This window comes from Haliotis asinina, chromosome 4 (assembly GCF_037392515.1).
Source record: "Haliotis asinina isolate JCU_RB_2024 chromosome 4, JCU_Hal_asi_v2, whole genome shotgun sequence".
Classification (NCBI taxonomy): domain Eukaryota; kingdom Metazoa; phylum Mollusca; class Gastropoda; order Lepetellida; family Haliotidae; genus Haliotis; species Haliotis asinina.
The window spans coordinates 52,028,220-52,044,265 of record NC_090283.1 but is presented as its reverse complement, the minus strand read 5'-3'; the positions used below and the strand labels follow the sequence as shown (position 1 = coordinate 52,044,265).

Genomic DNA, 16,046 nt, shown 5'->3' with positions numbered 1-16,046 from the left:
TGGCAGTAGACTGTGAAAACATAAAGCTTTCATTTTTCCCAAACAATTGTCGCGATTGCAGGTTCACACAAATCTATGAACAAGACAATCTACCCTTTGAAATGTTGATGAATACTACAGCAACCCGCCTAGGTATCCCTCATAAATTACGCCACGGAGGCGCGCCCCATTGGTTAAAATTTCTTAGTATAGTGCACTGTTGTCAAAAAATCGATTTAAGGTAATTAAATGTCGAAATGATTAGTTTTTATGACGGGGTTTCATTTATGTTATTGTTACTAAACGATTTATTGATCTGTACCTACCTATATCGGTGGATTCCTAACTGGGTCTATCACTTTCATAGGTGATCCATATTTGACAATAAAACCAGGACAGTCTGAGTGGTAGGAAAATGTGTCATTGTTGGGTCCTATTTTTATATCTTAACCAAAGACAAGTTCAAGTTGTACCGTTCAAAACCTACATCGGACCTATGAAGGTCCGGGTAGAATAGACCTTCAGCAACCTATGCTTGCCATGAAAGGCGACTATGCTTGTCGTACGGGGCGACTAACGGGACTGGGTGGTCAGGCTCGCTGACTTGGTTAACACATGTCATCGGTTCCCAATTCCGCAGATCGATACTCAGGTTGTTGATCACTGGATTGTCAGGCACTTACGAGCTTCGAAAATCTAGGCCAAGTTCTTTGATGATGTTGCCCTGATCTTTGACAAAAGTGTAAATTTGCCCTGAATTGTGACAATGATGTAAATTTACCCTGAACATCGCTCCATCTGTAGCATCTTCAGGTAACAAATCCAGGTACCTTCTGAAAAACAACAGACCTCTGTCTGAGCGTGTATTGTGCGGATCGTGTATTGAGCAGATCATAAATAGCACTGAACCCATCCCCAGTGACTGCATGGTCAGACAAAAGTGTTATCATCACCATGATAACACAACGATATATAATGTCTTTGAACGCTGACTGATGATAATCAGGATGGAAACCTTATCCCCCAGGTTTAGATAACACAATCACAACACCCTGAAAACTGAAACACAATTCCATAATGTCTGAACTGTCTGGAGACATTTAGTTTATAGAATTGAGTATACCGAGAAACGTGATCAGCTGATTACACTCCCAACGGACCACGCCCCCCGTCATGTAAGCAGGATCTTGCGTTAACAAAAGACATTCCGTCACGATCGGTCTGCTTGCGATCCAGTTCTGCTTAGCTGTGATTTCAGATTGCAGAAAAATACGTTGATGGACGTAAACGGTAATGTACTATAATTATTCTTTATCTTCTATATTATTTTATGAGAGTCTTGGATTCCATGGCTTTTAAACGGCATTTCAGTTACATCATGACATGTCAGCTTAATGTTGGAAGAGTGCCAAAACTGATTATAGATATAGACATGTTTGACTGACTTAGTGTAGTTAAAATTCTGCATATGTAGACATAATGAATATTTTCTGTATCAGGAAAAGTGATGCAGATAAGTGTAATTCTTGATTTTTAATTCTGTAATGTTTGTACAGATTACCTTTACGTTTGATTGTATACATTTATCAACGTTGCCATGGTTACGGGTAGGAAATAATCTAGACAAGTAGATCTATCTGCATTTACCTTAGACCTGGCACTCTGTAATGTGGACAGTTTGTACAGAAATTAAGTATGCTCACTTTTTTGTCAAATAACACAATGTATGTGGCCCGTGAGGTGACCAGATGAGATAAAATTGTTATTGGCAATAAATGACAAATGCCCAATTTACTGTTATTTTAACCCTTATTTTATTTTCCATGTTTTATACCTGAAAACGATGATACTGATAAGGGATGCTGAAAACAAGTTGCATAGAGTTACCTTTATATGTGGAGATATCTTTATTTCATGACACTAGACATTATAGAAAACTGAGATATGTTACCAGTGACTCCGCGGAAGTTTATTTGCATGCAAAGCAGAAAAAAAAGAGGAAGAGGACACGTTCCCTTTTTGATCTATCTATTACCTATTTCCCAAACTGATAATACAATAAGCAAAGGCTTGCTTTACATAGTAGTGTAAATGAAATAGCCTGACTTGCTTTGCTGTCAACAACTGTTTTATTTGGCTAGTATTAAGAAAAACAGTTTGGGGAATAATGGTTGATACATATATTCATAAAAAAAATTCCTTCAATGTCATTTACGTCAAAGTTATAATGTTTTTTTCTCAAATTAAGAGAAACAAAGATACAAAACAGTTATTTACCTTTATACCCTATCGCACGTAAAGTATGATAGACTGATGCTTAGTGTCTGAATGTATATGACCCGTGAAGGTCTACCCGGGGTAGAATAGGCCTTCAGCAATCCATGCTTGCTAGAAAAGGCGACTATGCTTGTCGTAAGAGGCGACTAATTGGATCGGGTGGTCAGGCTCGCTGACTTGGTTGACACAAATCATCGGTTCCCAATTTGCGCAGATCGATGCCTATGCTGTTGATCATTGGATTGTCTGGTCCAGGCGCGATTATTTACAGACGGCCACCATATAGCTGGAATACTGCTCAGTGTGGCTTTAAACTGTCCTCACTCTCAATATATATAATTTTGACAGTAAGAAACTAACCCTTATAAATTAAAAAGGAACCCTGGGGAGACTAGAGGTTCGAAACTTGAGCCTGATACTGCAGTGTTATGCACTATTTTTACGGCAATATTAATCTAATGCAATGCCGCCTGGTGTATGACGTCATAAGGGTTCAGAGTTATGACGTCACGATGCTAATGTCGCTGCCGCAGTGGTACGAGACCTTGTTTGACTCGAGGAAAACTGGGAGTCCTCACACTGTAGCCACAGTTTCTATCATCGTTAATAACATCGTGTGATGCCGTACGTATGACGTCAAAGTGGTTTACAGTTATGACGTCACAGTGCTAACACGTACCTCTGTCACAATAGTAACAGACCTTGCTTGACTCACGGAAAACTGAGTCTCACCACGCTCGTTGAATTCTTAGGAAAGAAGTACTTTGCTCGATATTATTTTGCTAATGTTGGGTGGGTAATAAATAAAATGCAACAGCATATTGTAAAACCATATTTATGAAACTCGCCATCGCTCGTTAGATACCAAGTCATCTCTTCGTTTCAGAAAACATGGTATTACATGGGACATAGTTTAGTATTCTTTATGTATCTCTCGTCATGCAATGGCGTAATCATGACATGTGGCAAAATATGTTCCATGCATACGCCCCAAATAGCTTTGAGACAATTGTGTTCTGTTGGGTTTTTTTCGAAGATTACCACCACCTAGGTTTCAAGACAAACACGTATCAATGGCGTTATCTGGTTGATATCTGAGAAATAATGACAAAACACAACCTAAAACCTTATAAACCTGATAAACTACCCCTCAAAATTATACTCAAATATTCCTTTGAAAGAGACAAGTAGCCGTTAACACGTTTTCTCTTCTCGCATTCGGATTCTCTGTAACGAGTGTCAGTAACACCACGGCATAACACATGTTGGCATGTCACGGACAGTGTCGATACAATCCGACTGCTCACAGCTGTCGTCCTGTCGCTAGCCACGTCTACCGACCGAGACTCTCGCCATAGGGTTACCAGGGGTCGAGGGAGTGACGGCTTCTCTGCGCTGTGACGTTACTGCAGGGATACTGGCCACAGGTTGCTGTTCACATTATTCTTTGAACAAATAACGACAACAAAGATGGTTCGAGAAGTTGACTGAGTATTTGAGTTTCAAGGCGTATAGCCAATGCGTTCTTCATCCTCGGCAACTGGTTACACAGAGAAATGAGTCAAGTGGTGTTATTTTCGTTCAGAATAACTGTTTGTAGCAGGGGACATTAAACAAATTCGATTGAACAATGCGTACCATACGAGTATGCGTGTAATACTGATTTTCAGAAATGAACATCAGCATTCTTGAATGTGCTGAGCAAAGGGGAATTTTGAATTCTTACAAAATCTATATGACGCCAGACTAACTCTGAAATGAACATATTTACTGGAAAAGTTCAAATTAAAAAAATAAATGAATAAGAAAATAATAATATAATGAAATGGAGCCCTGAGACTTTCTTCATTTTCAGCTTACGAAATCTATATACTAGACTTGCCACATTTTCTAAATTTGCATGGGTTTTCCGAGTGTAACATTTTCAACCCGATTTGTTCCTAATCCTTTGAGCAGCCCTAAGATCACTGATCATGACCGCTGGGTTTGAAATCCATAATTGTCGAATGACGTCAAGGATCATCAGATGTGACATTGTTTCTAGTGTGATGTCATGCCTGCATAACGACTTCAGATGACGCACACGCATTCATAGGTCTGTGGATGACGTAATATTTGCCCATGCGCACATTTTTTTCAACCCAGTTATTAATAACTCTATGTCATACACAATCTAATAATTTATGTATGATTCACGATAATCAAGAAGTACAACAATCGTCGTAAAGAATATATGTTAAAGTGTTTTAATGGTTTTTTTTCATAATATTATAGTAATATCGACTTCACAAAGCACATTGACCCTACACACCACACTAAGAAATATTACCCACATATCCCAGGAAGTTTGCTAGAACAAACTCGTTAACAAATCACACACAGAAGCCATGTACGTAATGATTTATATATTAAAAGAAACAAATATGGGTACATTAGTTAGTCGCTGTGTTTCATGCATTCTCCGATTTACAGTCACAGTGCAATATAGAGCATTTGTAATAAAAATAAAGAAAAGAAAAACGTACCTGTACTTTCATGCGTTACCTTATTTGTTTATTTATGTCCCTCGGTATATAGCTGTTATCTAACCTCTACCCGCCTGTAATAGATTATCGGGCCCTAAATTAATCATTTCATTAAAACGAGACTATACTTTTCATTAGAAAAAGCAGTCAGATACCATACTCATTCATAAAATCTATATGGTCGCGATAATTGTAATTTCTAACAAAATGTGTAAATAAAATCAAGTTGAAGCATGAATCCTATGACTCACACTGAATCCAAGGAAACTATGTTAACAAATAAATGTCTTATAACAATTAATACCGTTAGAAAATAATTCAGTGTCAGTCACCGCTGATGGTTACTCATGTTTCGGGCCCTGGTCTGAACAATTTTGGCCCACAACAAGCAGTTTGATCATTACATAGCGGTCCGACGCTACGCATAACAGTACCTACTGCGCACCTGTTGATAGAGTTACGTCCCTTGAGTTTTTTTCACCTGTCGACAGGTATAGTGAAATGTGATTGGCGAAGTTTGAGGAAGTGCCATATCACTACTTTCGCTCGGAACATACCGTGTGACTCATTTTGGGATACCCTAACCTTCACACCAGAGTACAAAGCAGAACACTCATTGATGTAAGTATAAAACTATGTTTACTCTTTGTTCGTTTGATTAGATCCATATTTTAGCTTATTTCAGCCTCACACGCGAATGTCAATAAACCTTCTCCAAGACTTCAATGACATCAGCTCTCAGCTGAGAACATGTGTCAGATTTCAAACATCCGAAACTATTTTGAATCATCGCTGGGCGTAGCTTGCTACCTACACAAACCATTGTATGTCGTCTAGAATAGGAGCACACTGCCCTGTTAAACAGCTACCGAGTGGCCGACCCCGATACAAGACAGCCTCAATTTACAGGTAGATTAGAACGATCCACCATACGCCCACCTGTCCTCTTACCGCTAATTACCCTATGTGTAAATATATAAACATACAGTAAACGGGTTTACCTTCTCAGTCTGGTGTTAATAAGATCTGTAAGTGCGTAAAGTGCTAATTGCATAATTTCCTTAAAGGCACTGGTCCGAGGTGTGGCCTTATATAATAATACCATATTGTTTTGATTTGAAGATGAAAGTTGTTTATATTCTAGAAGCATCGTGGGTTTTATTTTATTTTGATTTCCAATTCATTGACAAAAAAATTGCAGGTATCTTATAACTGGTTATAATCAGTGGTGACTACTTTCAACAACTGTCTTTACTTTTCAGGTTTTCTGTATGTTTTCAGTGCAGAGTATGACAGCTGTTATGTATAAATTGAGTATACTTTGTGCCAGGAAAATAGCATGTGATTGCCAGTATGTGTCATTCCTCAGTGTTCAATGCTACCACAGAAAATATTGTAATACTACAGTCAGTCCATCATTAGATTTCATCCAAATTTGTTTAAAAAAATCGCAGACATTTTATTTTTCAAGACAAAAGTGTATGTTAACAGTTAAAGGTCCATGAATGTGTGGTAAGAGGGTACATAGAGAAAACTCCCTGGATCTCGAACCTCAAGGGACCATCAAGACAGGTTTGAGATATCGTGTAATTCGAGATTGAAATACACTTTATAAATGCACATTGTGTACATACCACTGCATATACATTGAACTTGTAAACAGCAGTCCAGAAAACAAAAAAATCTCTAGTTTCACTTTTTTTTTATGTTTTGCAGTAATCATCATAATTATCATAATCATTATACACATGATGCATAGTTAAAACAAAAATTATGTGTAAAACTTGTTACATGTACCTGTAATAAGGAGCACATCATTTTACATCACTTCAGCAGCCATATCGATCACATGTAAGTGAGTGTCATATAAAATGAAAATTGAGTATGGCTACAAAATTTGTGTTTTGGTAAATACAGTTCGAGACTGAGATACAAAATTTATATTGTTTGGTGATCTTGACTAATTTTCAGGTTTGAGATATCATGTGTATGTGTGTCCAGAACTGCGAGTTACAGATAGAAAACTAAGGATAAATATATAAGAAGAGGTTGGGACCGGAGATTAGGTTCGAGATATGTAGAAGATTCAATATTCAGGAGGTTGAGATCCAGGGTGTATACTGTATACTAGACAAAAATAGTTAGGTATATTTGTAAATTTTGAAATTTATGAATAATGATGCATTTATTCACTGACACACTCATAAAATATCAGTTATAAAAATGTAAGTATCACTAACTTGTTTTGTCTAGCATATGATCAAATATATACACCTATCAGTTTATAGTCAGTAGTTAAAAGAGGACAGAAGAATGATTGAGGCAGTGAGCCCAAAGCAGAGGAGTTATGCCCCTTAGAGAGCCAGAAATTAGTAATGACAGGTTTGAATCCCATTTGACCTGTGTTTGTATCTAGGTGTGTTAATACCACACCTGAGTTTGTGGGTTTTATTTAAGGAATCAGACAAACCATAGAACAAAATTAGTTTTCAGATGCAGGGTTAGACAACCTGATAACATGCATTATTTTAAAACTCAGATTTGTTATAGATAACCACTTTGATAATATGAAATTAATTAGGAGATATTGTTTGCAGCATTAAGGCATCTGGGGGATTAAAAACCCTTAATTTAAGGGGTTTAAGGTGAAGAAATTAGTGACAGACAGTTTTATTCATTGAAACTTTGAAAGGGCTCTGGCCCAGAGTACAGACGGAAACTGTATGCTGTCCTGCTTAACCCTAAACTGTAGTCGTTGTCTGATTGGTCAAATCCATTCGACCGTCTTGCATTTAATTGGATGGCTATAGGTGGCTCAAAGGTTAGCTGAACTTCTGCTAGGGTTTGTTACACTCGGAATAGCGTGTAATAAATAATATAGAGCCTAAGTTTACCTAGACTTACATCTCACAGTATAACTTGATTGTCTTGTACTGACTTGATTATTTGATCATCATGTACCTGGTGTCCAGTAATGATAACAAATCAAACTTAAGGACATTATGGCCTAAGACCAAAGTCAAAGATTACAAGGAAGTTTCTGTGGACAAATGTTCATTGTTAAATGTTAGAAATGTTATGAGTAATGGGAATTGGTCAAAATTGGGTTTCGACACATCGCTAATCTTTGGGAGTCATCCATCATCTCTATTGCTTACCCAGTAGCAAAGTCATACTATCACCGGCTCGGGGAATACAACCTTACTCAGGACTGATAAAACCCTGTATTTCCCGAGACATGATGTGATAACGCATTTATCTAGCTGAATGTTTTCACTAAATCAAATCAAAACAACACGCATTGAATCGACTTGCTGCCATGTTGACACCAGCTGATTGTTTGACCTCAATGCACAGCACGTTACCAAAGGCTTGTAGATGCATGCTTTTCTCACTTTGCGTCATCACCGAGGCGTAGCGGGGTGATATGACTTTCGTAGTGAGAGTACACGACTTTTATACTCCCGCTCGCAGATCGTGATGGATGTACATGGTATTTTGTCAGAGTCACGTGGACCAATCAAAACTCGACATTCTTACATGAGGCTAGATAATGGATGTTAGAGCAGGCTTTTATCAAGTATATATTCACATCATGTGTGAATAATAATTTTGCAATTTATAGATTTCCAGATCAATTTGAATATTTATGTAATTACTATGCCGGCACTTCAGGTGAAGAAATTGTTTGTTCAAGTACTTAGGAGTCCAATCAAATGCATTTTCAGTGTTATTGGGAAACATATGATTGGATGATTGTGATTGTGTATTTGGTGTCTGACCTTTCACAACAGCTTGCAGCTATGAAGCCACCATATAAATAAATATTAGATTTTCTTCCTGAGATTTTAAATACAGGAGGCATCTTATTTTGTACGAAACTACAAAAATCCAGGTTACAATTGGTCTTCAGCAACCCATGCTCGTTGTAAGAGGCAACTATTAGGATCGTGTGGTCAGACACTCTGACCTGGTTGACATGTCTTCACATCCTGATAGCATAGGTCTATGGTCATGCTGTTGATCACTGGATTGTGTGGTCCAGACTGGAGAATTTATAGACCACTGCCCCAGGTTAGAATTCGTCTTCAGCAACCCATGCTCGTTGTAAGAGGTGATTAACAGGAACGTGTGGTCCAACACGCTGATGTGGTTGACACCTCATCATATTCCACTTATGTAGCTCGATGCTCATGCTGTTGGTCACTGGATTGTGTGTTCCAGACTCAATTGTTTACAGATCATCGCCATAGTGCTAGAATATTGCTGAGTGTGGCATAAAAATAAACTCACTCCCTCACTCACCCTTTCACACCTGAAGAAATGTGAACAGACAGGCAATTAACTGTTGTAACTGAAAAAAACAATGCACCGTTAGTTCTGTACTCACTCGTTCTAGTTTCTTGACATATTTAAAATACTTCTGACACTTCTAGACTAGCTTAAACATTCACTGTATTGACAATTCTTGTTGACTTGACAGTTCTTATAGCTTGATGTTTTGGCAGTTGTTGTTGATTTGACAGTTACAAACTGTATCAAAAACAGAAACTTGATGTAAATCCTCCTCCAGATTACACATTTTAAAACTGTACAACCTTGTTTACCAATAAACTTGCACTAAATCCTTTTAGAATGAGTGAGTGAGTTTAGTTTTATGCTGCACTCAGCAATATTCCAGCTATATGGTGGCAGTCTGTAAATAATCAAGTCTGGACCAGACAATCCACTGACCAACTGCATGAGCATTGATCTGTGCAAATGGGAACAGATGACATGTGTCAACCAATTCAGAGAGCCTGACCACCTGACCTCTTTAGTCGCCTAAGCCGTTAGTCGACAAGCATGAGTTACTGAAGGCTAACCCGGACCTTCATTGGTATTCAACAAGCCATTGCGGAATGTGTCGATACATACACCAACACCGTCGACAGCTGTAGACATTCATCATTTCATGAAAGCTGTCAACCTTGTCCTTTTTGTTTTTTCTTCATAAATTCAGTCATTGACACATCAATATTGGCATATTGTGACAGTTCCTGTCAAGGTTTCAAGGTTTTCGAATCAGTGAGTGAGTGAGTGAGTGAGTGAGTGAGTGAGTGAGTGAGTGAGTGAGTGAGTGAGTGAGTGAGTGAGTGAGTGAGTGAGTGGTAGCATAGTCGCCTTTTATGGCAAGCATGGGTTGCTGAAGGCCTATTCTACCGCGGGTCGAATCCTTTTAGAACATTTATACTTATGCTATACTCAGATACATATAATACTTGCAAGATGTTAAAGCAGGAATACCCAACAATTTTGAATTAATGAGTAAAATAGACAGGACTATTCTGGACTTTAAACACTTTCATAGTGTGACATGTACTTCACAAAAAAAACCCAATAATTGTCACAAAAGATTATTGGATAATTTGGAAAGTAATTTGGAACTGTTCCTAAGCTATTTTGCAGTGAAAATATTACTTACAAAATTGGGGGGGTGTGTGTGTTGATACCATGCTTTCTGACATTTTATTTATGTGCAGCTAGTTTGCTTAGTTGTGCAGCTGTACAGTACACATATGCAGCTGGTCCAGTCTACATGCTCCTGAAACCCGGATCTATCAGGACTGGCCATGAAAATTAAACCTGAGTCGGAAGGCGTGCATAAAATTGAAACTTAATACTTACAACTATATTTATATGTTAGTCAATTTCGATGTGTGTTGTGTTCATGTTTGTTTTCATATACAAAATATAATGATGACAGGGACTTCAGTTATCCTGTTACATTGGGCCTGTCTCATTGGGCCTGTAGTGAGTGAGTGAGTGAGTGAGTGAGTGAGTGAGTGAGTGAGTGAGTGAGTGAGTGAGTGAGTGAGTGAGTGAGTGAGTGAGTGAGTGAGTGAGTTTAGTTTTACGCCACATGCAGCAATATTCTGGCTATATGACGGCGGTCTGATCAACAACATGAGCATCGATCTGTGCAATTGGGAACTGATGACATGTGTCAACCAAATCAGTGAACCTGACCACCTGACCCCTTTAGTTGCCTCCTACGATAAGCATAATCGCCTGTTATGGCAAGCATGGGTTGCTGAATGCCTATTCTACCCTGGGCCTTCACAGGTCCCTATAATAAGTAGATCGACTCGTGAAGGTCCCGGGGTAGAGTAGGCCTTCAGCAACCCATGCTTGCCATAAAAGGCGAATCAGCTTGTCGTAAGAGGCGACTAACGGGATCGGGTGGTCAGACTCGCTGACTTGGTTGACACATGTCATCGGTTCCCAATCGATGCTCATGTTGTTGATCACTGGATTGTCTGGTCCAGACTCGATTATTTACAGACCGCCGCCATATAACTGTAATATTGCTGAGTGCGGCGTAAAACTAAACTCAGTCACTCACTCACTCAATAAGTAGATCACACACTTTGCCAGACCCTCGTACTTCCAGTGACAGGCAATATTTCATACCTTTTCAAATGGTGTCAGTTGACAGTAAGGAGCTGATAATTCTTGCATGAATAACAAATTTCTGATCTAACCTTCTCTCAGTTTCAAATGTCAACAACTGTAACTCTTGTTCTGGTCTGTAGAAGTCATATTTGATGGTCGCACTGTGAATTTGAAACAGAACTGTTTTTTTTAAATGCTTTGGTCACTGGAAAACTGGTTCCGGTGGTAAGCTGGTCCCCGTCTCACATTCGCATAAAGGGAGGTGGAACCCAGTTTAAATTAGTTCTTGAAGCAGGGCGGTATCGGCATTGAAATACTATGAGCTGGAAACGCTCATGACCCAGTGTCTTGCATGTGTAGCAGTATGTTATTAATACTGTATTTTTCACAGCATAATTCATAAAAATTATTAATCACATTTCATAGACATCATTATCTGTTCAATGTTCATTTGTTCCATGTTGTCTGTGTCTTGCTGTTGAATGCCACCTCTGTACATCTTCACCTTTTTCTTCTGTTTCTGGAGCCTTGTCAACAAGGATTTCCCTTCACTTCCTTTCTATTTTTAGCCAGGTAACCCATTCTTTGGGAGTTTCCCTTTCTATTAATAGGACACATCAAAGACTTCCTTTGATGTGCTACCTATGTTCTTATTGGCCATTGTGCCCTCTGTCCTGACTTCCTTTGGCCACCTGTTTCCCACCTCACTTCACTTGCTGTTGCTGAGGTGGAAGCACCATTTCGTTTTTAAGAACTTGACTCAGCAACAGCTTCATTCTCCATTTAATAAATCTTCATCTTCACCACCATTGCCTTGTGTCGTCTTGAGCAGCAGCCCAGAGCCGAACCATTAAACACACGGCTACACATGCTAACAGAATCCATGATCTTTTGGCTGTCAACAAGACAGAGGTCAAGCTGTCAAGGACACACAAGGGATGGACAAAGGAAACTCTGTCTGTACATGCATCATGTCCAAGATAGTTATCACAGTAAAATAAAATACATGTTTGGATAGGACTGACTGAGTTTTGGTTTTATTCCGCTTTTAGCAATATTCTAGCAACATCATGACATCATGAGACACCAAAACCGGTCTTCATACATTTTTTCCATGTAGGGATTTGAACCCAGGTCTTCGCCAGGACGAGCCAATGCCTTAAAGACTAGGCTACACCACTGCTCTGTTTTGATTAGAATAAGGTGAGATGACATGGGGTTAGCCTAAATTTCAAAAGTAAGTGAATGTTGTTTTATGCATTAATTCATGTTAGGGCTGTACTGTAAATAGGTTGGGGTAGGTGCAGTGATCTGTTCAATGATCAGATAGGTGACATGAATTTAAACACCCCTGAACCTTCCCCTTTTGAAATTCCTGGATCCGCCCATGTATGTGTGGTACCAGTGCCAACAACGACCTTGAAAATTCTTTGGTTCTGCATATGTCATTTTCCTTTTAAGCACCCTGAAGTGAAGTAAATGATTTCTTTACTTTCTGGAACAATTGTATTCTACAAGACCTACAATCTCAGACTTGGCATGGCTGGTCGTAGAGGTCTGTAGGTAAACTTATTCGTTTTATTGAAATACTGTTGCCATGGTTATGATGTTCTTTGTATTCTTAGTCAGGGGCGGTGCGCTAGCCTAGTGGTTATAGCGTTTGCTCATCATGCTAAAGACTTGGGTTTGATTCCCTTCATGGACGCAATGTGTGAGGCCAATTTCTGGTGTTCTGCATCGTGATAATGTTAGAATATTGGTAAACTGTCCTAAAACCAAAGCCGGTATGTAGTGTCACTTCCACAATCCATGTGAAACTGTGATTATCAGTCAGTGAATTGGCTGGTCAAAATAGCTTCCAAGAATGGGCTACTGAGGGACATCAGTTTCTTGCCACTTTTGGCAATAATACAGCAGGGGACACAAAAAGAGGTTTCACATGTTGTAACTATGTGTGGTATCAAATCTAGGTCTTTGGTGTGACAAGTGAACACTTTAACCACTGGGCTACCTTCACCCTGTCAGGTGTAAAAGGTACATGATTGATGTATGCTATTCTATGTAGCACAGTGATTAAAGTGTTGGATTGTCACAACAAAAGGTCTGGGCTTGATTCTGCTTGATTCTGTTCAAGAGGGAACAAATTTTTGGTGTCCTCTAGATGGATGGTTCAAGAATATTGCGGAAGGTAGCTGAAAATCTCCACACTGTCTCTCTGAGACATAGCTCGTGATTTGTTCATCATGCTGAACAAGTTTGATTCCCCACATGGGTACAATATGAGAAGACAATTTCTGGTGACCCCCACCATGATATTGCTGGAATATTAATAACTACATGAAACCATACTCTCTCACTCAAACACTGCCACTGTGTTACATAGAATACTTTTTGTGCTTGTTTACAGAAATAACTATCACATTTTATAAAGTTTTTAATCAATTTACAACCCTGTTTCATGCAGGACACGGTCTACTTACTCCAAAACATTCTGTGGCTTGGATTTTTTTGCTTCACACTCTGCCCAGTTAAATTGATTCAAACAATTGATTTGTTTTCTGATAACTGTTTGATGGAATTGTCAAACAATTCTGTAATCACTAGGGTAGAAGTTGCACTTTATTAATTCTGGAATCTGACTTTCAATTACACTTGTGTGTTTCATCTTGTCACCACTAGTGAGAATATAACAAAATTAGCTTGCCTGTATGTGGTAATTATTTACAGAGATAAATTGAGGAATTCCATGCCGTCAAGCCAGATTTCAATATTGCGGAAACAGATTTCAGACAACCGAAAACGCATTTATAAATTACCTGTTAACATAATGGAAGAAAGCTCAAGGTCATGCTGTTGAGAAGTTCCAGGTTCTAAATATAAAGCTATTTGCTTTCGAAAACTTTTTTTTTTGCCATTTGTTAAGGTCGCATTGACCCTTGAAACCAAACTCTAGCTCTCTTTGACTCCTGTTGAAGAGTCAGGGTTGTATAAGTTGAAGATGTCATGAATACATGCTGGATTATATAAAATTAACAATGTGGTTGCATGTACTTAATTTTAGAAATGAAACGTATTGAGAGAGGTTAACAGGTGGTGGTGGTGGTGGTGGTGGTGGTGGTGGTGATGATGATGATGATGATGATGATGATGATGATGATGATGATGATGGTGATGATGATGATGTCGTCAAGATAACCAGGTCATGACCTTTGTCCAATATGACATTGATAGTCATTTCTCAACCAGGAAAGGTATGTTAGATATGTTTCCTCAATTGTGTGAAATATCAGCTTGTTTGTTTTTAGGCTGTTACAATTTTTCCTTATTCTGTAAATGTATTAATATATACTCTTCAGTCATCCAGATATTTTGGTTTCTGCACAGATTAATATGTTCTCAAACCATTGGATTGATGCATTCCAGTTAACTTTTTTCTCAACTCCTTGGGGAATATACAGTTTTGTTTCAGTACATGCTGGCAGTGTAGGGGACCATTTTTAATTAATGGCTAGTTGGTAATGATGTTTTGGTGTGTATGTTGTTGGTGTTGTTGTTTTCATTCAGCCATTTTGCCCTGGTGAGATGTGTTTTGGGGTGTGTGTGTGTGAATGCTGGGAGAGGGTGTGGGTATGAGAGGCGGGGTCAGCACAATTTCTTACACTTGTGGAGGGTGGGGGACAGTGTTTGCAATACTTTACAGGTGACCATCAGGGCCTACTGCTTCCTGCTGGCTTGAAAATCTGTAGACCCTGAACGAAATCTGCATGCCCATTTTGCAAAGTCAAACCAATAAAAACAAAATACACTACACTGTACGCAGTTTCACTCTTCAAAATCAATTTAGTAAAGGCCAGTGTTGCCATTGATGAATCATGGATCGTTCTCAAAAGCTAATTAAAAAAAGGAAGTTAAATAAATCTAAAACTATATACCTCCTACTCAGCTTTTGAGAGGAATAATCAGATTTCTTATTCTGTTTGAATATATGCCTTGACAAGTTATGGTCAGTTTTTGTATATTATTGAAAGATAAAAAATGCCTTGTCAAAATTGGACCTACTTGCACAAATTGCACAAATCAACTCTACTTTTAGGGGACATCTCTTATAGATGTTGAATGGGTTTTGCCATGTCTTTTAATCTTTATTTTTTTGTATGTTTATTTATTCTACACAGATGGTTGAATTTTGAAGTAATTAGAAAATGTTTTAGAATAGTTGATATGACACTTGGAAAAAAATTAGGAAGCTTATTTTTGTTTCATGTAACACTAAGAATTTCACTTTGAAACACGAAACTCAATTTATCATCCAAACCTGTGTTCTACAGGAGGTATCGCTTGTGTGAGATCAGAAGATATCTCCTAAGAGATATTGCTTGGACAGTAGATTTTGCACAGTGCCCTAATGCTATGACGTTATGAACTTGATGACATCCCTGCACTGCAAATCTAATGGTAGCGCTGTTTTCAGAGATAGAGATTTTTCACTGAAAACTAATGAAGAATGATTTTAGATGATAAATAGAATCTCACCTGCATGTCTACTGATATGAAATATATCAACACTCGTTAATAAAGGTAGAAACATAACTCCTGTTGATATATTTGATATCAGTAGACACTTGGGTGAGATTTTCAATATCTTTTCACTTAAAATTGATTTGCCACTAAAGAATTTTCCCAACTTTGAGAAATTGATTATTTGTCAATGCGAATTATATGTCAACTTCTGAATACAAAGAGAAACAAATCCACACTGAAGAAAGTGATTAAATATTTAGTCTGAAATCAATATCAGTCGAAGGCATGGCCTTTTGTTTCATGCTTGTT

At 38.4% G+C, this 16,046-nt stretch overlaps 1 protein-coding gene across 1 annotated transcript in view; it reads left to right on the top strand.

Moving 5' to 3' along the window:
- The first annotated feature begins 5,279 nt into the window (after positions 1-5,279).
- Positions 5,280-16,046, top strand: part of LOC137281661 (guanine nucleotide exchange factor DBS-like) — a 149,258-nt gene continuing 138,491 nt past the window's right edge. The window contains exon 1 of the mRNA XM_067813047.1: positions 5,280-5,402. The gene's annotated coding sequence lies outside the window, so the exon portion shown is untranslated. The remainder of the gene's footprint in view (positions 5,403-16,046) is intronic.